Source organism: Peromyscus eremicus, chromosome 4 (assembly GCF_949786415.1).
Source record: "Peromyscus eremicus chromosome 4, PerEre_H2_v1, whole genome shotgun sequence".
In the NCBI taxonomy this organism is placed as follows: domain Eukaryota; kingdom Metazoa; phylum Chordata; class Mammalia; order Rodentia; family Cricetidae; genus Peromyscus; species Peromyscus eremicus.
Window position 1 is genome coordinate 70326911 of NC_081419.1, and position 5188 is coordinate 70332098.

Below are 5188 nucleotides of genomic sequence, written 5' to 3' on the forward strand. Positions count from 1 at the left end.
GCTTGGGGGCGACCGCTACTGCTACACCTCGGAGCTGGAAACTGCTTTTTAGTTATCGTTTTCCTCTAGGCTGTGTGATCTCCAAGCGTGGGAACCAGAGGGGAGATAATAATACTAGACTAGGTGGAGCTTGAGCAGAAGTGAGAAGACTAGGTGGTGGTTCTTTTTAAAAAGTAAGTATTGTTTCTGGTAGTGCAATGAAAGATGCTTTCGAACTACCCAAGAGAGGCATTATTTTTACATAGTTCGTAGTGGAGTGTCCAGCGGCGCAGCCCTACTGTAATGCGTGTCACATAGGGAATTAAAAAATAGCTCTAGTTAACTTGTCAAATACGAAATAGCAGTTCAAGACAAGATCTGCATGTATAATCGGTATAGATACTTTGTTTCTCCCTAAATTTGGAAAGCGATATGTACTTACAGATCAGTTACATCTGGTGTAGTCAGACTTCTGGGCCTTAACAGCAGCACGTGTCTAGAGGACTTTGGTGGGCAGCTCAAGTCTAATCTAAAGGCGTAGGTGTAGAACCCAGATATTGGCATCTCCTGGGATCGTATTAAATATGCAAGTTTTCAGCACTTGTGGCTCCCCTCCCCCCACGCCCTGAGAGTCTAGGGAAAGTCTCAGGTGATTGATTTGAATATTTATTAAAGTTAGAAGCTAACTACCAGCAGGTAGACTAGCAATGGCAATTAACTAGCTTAGTTAGGTTCCAGCTTCTACCAGCGTTATGTTCTTACAGATATTTCAGGACTGCCTACTAGTATGGCAGTATGGCGTATCATTTTCTGTTGACGTTTGTTATGCTTTTTTTTTCTGTTGGGGAAAGGATGAGAATAGGTGTGTTGCAGGAAAATAAAACAAACGTCTGCCTCATGCTATGGGAACTGAGACCATGACATTGTTTAATTCTGACAGCAGTTCGGTTTTGTTTTTGAAATGAAGTCCCCATATGCAGCCCAAGTTGCCTGAAATTTATAATTTAGTCCAGGCTGGCCTTGAAGGCCTTTGTCAGCCTCTTGATGCTGGTATTACAGGCATGAACCATCAGGCCCAGCCCCCTGAGCAGCTTAAAGTACTGATGACAAAGAACATTCATTTTACTAAAAAGGTACAACTTGGGGGTGGAGAGATGACTCAGGGCTGAAGAGCATTTTTTGCTCTTGCTCACAGCTACCTGTAACTCCAGCTCCGGGGGATCCACCTTTATACATGTGGCACACATTCTCATACACAAACACATGTACACCATACATATACATCTGTCTTTTGCATGGTAGTGGAGACTGGGCATGGAAATATGAACACTAAGCTGTAAGCCAGGATGTTGATGAGTTAATTAAAATATAGACAATGGGAGTGTGATTAAGGGTGTATGTGTAGAGGAGACAGCTACAACCAGGTGAAAAAAGGCTTACCTTTACACACAAAGGTAAAGTGTGGTAAAGGTGATGCTGGTGTCAAGTTGTTAGGGAGTCGTGTGTCATACTGAGTTTAAATGTAGACAATAAGAAGTGTAACTGAGTTTTAAAGTAGTGACAAACGATGGAATCCTTTTTTTCTCAGCACTTTATTTCTGGGTGTAGTCATCTACTGTATATAAAATAATTAAAGTGGCATCATCATTTGATTTTTTTTCTTTACAATGCTAGCGACTGAGCCCAGGGCCTTGCATATACTAGCGAAACACACTACTAATGAGCTATGTACCTCTAGCCCATCATTTAATAACTTTTAATACACCTACTTGGTTTCAGAACTCCAGAATGAATTGAGTAGAATCCCTAATACATATTTTAACTATTAGCAATTCCTTTGGCATCTAGCCTTTGGGAAGGAAGCAAAATTACCTTCTATGAACTCAACGGATCATCCACTTGTTTTTTGTAGATCATAACCCTTGTCCTTTGAGACAAGATTTTGTCTCAGAACTTGAGAGCTCTCCATGGTTTTCTGTTGTGTAGCTAATCTTCACAAAGTTAGCAGCTTAACACTTTGAGTTTCTATGGAACGAGAGTATGGTTTGGCATGGCTGATTTTCTATTCAGTCTCACAAGACTGGTATCAAGGCTACACTCTGAAGCTTGGTGGCAGGGTTAGGTAGTGTTCTCTTCAAGCTCATTCAAGTTCTTGCAGCTTTTAGTTCTTTGCTGTTGTAGGACTGAGGTCTGTTTTCTTGCTTGATGCTGACAAGCCATTAATGCAAAACACCCACTATGTCTTGCTATGTAGCTCACAACATGGCCATTACTTTTAAGGCCAGTAAGAGAATGTCTCCATGTTTGAAACTTTGACTTACTTCATCTCTAGGCTAGATTTAATGAATTTCTATAAGATTTCCAAGTGAATAATCTTCCTTTTAATTAACCACAAATTAGCTTATCTGTGATTATGACATTTGCAGTAATACCTTTGCCCAAATAATGTAGAATTTCAGGAGTGACATATTACTACATGTGTCTTCCTTAGTTCAGGTGGATCTTTTAAAATCCCAGTCTTATTAAAGTATAATTGGAAGTAAAAATTGTGTATATTCAGTGTACAAGGATGTCTATGTATGAACACCATTCCTGTATTAGGTATCCCTAATGCAGAGAAGAGTGTTTGCTTATTCCTTCTGGGCCTTTACTTGTGCTTCCTTTTCTGCAATTTAAGGTACAGCTCAAATGCTAGTTTGTGAAGATGTCAGCTTTCTTGCCACCTCTGAATTTTGTAGCACTAATGACATACCATACTACTTTGTGATTTACTTTCTACATTTTGAGCACTGAAGCTCTTTAGTAATTTCTGCAAAGGTTCTTAGGTCTAGTCTAGTGAGACACAATACACAGTAAAACTAGGAAAAGGAATATATAATACAGGTAGGCAGCAAAGATAAATAAAGCCAATAAACTTTCCCTCCAAGGTCAGGGAAGCTGCCCAGGGCAGATGGGAATGTCCTATGTTATACCACATCTGAAAGCTCCCAAAGCACTTTGGGTTTTGTACACTAGGTGTAACTGGTGTCACTGAGCAGAAACATGTAGAACATACTAGTTTAGAAAGAACAAGGATACAACCCTTGTGCAGGTTTCTGTCCCCAAGTTAGGTCAGTTCATTCTTGGTATGTTCTGAGACGTACAAGCAGGATTGGGAAAAGCTGGGCTGACCAAGGCCACCTAGGGGGTCTGTCCTACAATTCTTTGCTCATTTAACCTAGACTATTAGCAGCTAAAACTGGGAGGAATTTCTTATGCTTATATATTTTATCTTCTTGAGTATCCATACTTTGTTTTTGGCTGGGTTTTTCAATTCCTCCCAAAAGTAGCTTTCCCATTTGAAGTGAGTGAAACAATTACAAATCCCAACCTAAATGTGCTATTTTCTTCTCTTCACTATAATAAATAACAGGAAGCCAGGCAGTGGTGGTGCACGCCTTTAATCCCAGCACTCGGGAGGCAGAGCCAGGCAGATCTCTGTGAGTTCGGAGGCCAACCTGGTCTACAGAGCGAGATCCAGGACAGGCAGTAAAACTACATGGAGAAACCCTGTCTCGAAAAACAAAAAAAAAAAACAAAACAAAACAAAAAAAAAAACAAAAACAAAAACAAAAAAACCAAAAAAAAAAAAAAAAAAAAAAAAGAGAGAGAGAGAAAAGAAAAAAGGGGAAAAAGAGTCAATTTTCAGGTCAATATATAACAGGAAATGTTCCTGCTTCATCTTTTAATATAAACTACTTTTTAAAGGTTTATTTTTAAAAATTATATGCATGCATCTCATCAATGTAGATGCTTGCTGAGGAGTACGTATCCAGTCTCAGAACTCAAGTTACAGGCATAACTGCCTAATGTGGATACTGGGAATTAAACTGGAGTTCTTTGTAAGAGCAGTCAGGAGAGATTTCATGTTTTGTAAGAATTCGATGTGGGTTCTTATTAAATTTTTTTAAATTTAGTGTGAATTTGTGTATAGGTCATAGGACAACTTTCAAGTGGACGTAGGGGATTGAACTTAGGTTGTCTTCTTGGAAGGAAGCTCCTTTATGGGCTGAGCCATCTTGCTGGACTGGGTTTTTATTTTAAAGGAGAGATCTCTTTAGCTCAGGATTGCCTCAAACTTGTGAATCCTCCTCCTCACCCTCCTGCTTGCTGGGATTACAGATGTTTGTCACTGAACCTGGCTGATACTTTTTCTATCCTCAAACACTGGGAGTCTAACTATGCAGCCTACACATGAACTTGTGAGCCTCATTCCTCGGCACCCTGATGGGATTACAGGCATGGGACCCCATGCTTCAGCTCTCCTGACACTGTTTTGACAAAAAGAACCAAATCTTTTTCAGAAGATTGTACTTACCTATAAAAAAACCACCAAAACAGATGGCTTGCAAGGATGAATCAAGACTGACCTTGACAACAGAGCACTTTTTTCATCTTTATATTTAAGATCATGAGAAGCAATCAATAAATGCTAATATCCAAGAATGAAGAATCTTAAGTTATAATTATAACACAATAAGACACAAAACAAAATTACAAAAGGAAATTTATTTCAAAAGCATAAGGGAACATTTACATTTAAACAAGGGGATAAACAGGTGTCTTGCAGAAGAAAAAACGTATTTATGGCATGAAGATTTTCTTCCAATCTCTGAAGCAAAAAAAACTAAGTTATGCACTATTGCCTAGGCAAGGGAAAAGGAGCAAAGGGAGGAGGAGGAATGCAGTGAGCTCTGCATCAGACATGAGGTCAAGTTATTTCTGAGTTCACAAATACACTCAGACAAGAAAAAGGAAAAATTACACTATGTTCAAATTTATATTGCTGTAGTCCAATTCATTTTTGTACTCGAAATGGTGTTAGACCGTGGCTGATCTATCTCTGAGGTCCATACTAGATGGTCACAGTTTTCAATTGGCAATCCCATGTTCTTATGTCTGTTCAGGTTCCAAGGAAGCCTAGGTTCAGCTCAGTCTTGTGGAATGTTCAGAGATTATTGCCAGCACTCCTTAGTCAAGCTGACCAACTTCTTGTGCTCACTTGTATTATTTTAGACTTCTAGAAATATTATCTCCATAAATATGTGCAGTAATTCTCACAAAGGGGTTTTGCTTTTTTCCCAGTGTAGAAGTAACGGTAATGAAGACACCTGTGTAGGAATCAAACCCTCAAAAAACAAAAAAACAAACAAAAAAAACCCCTCAAAAC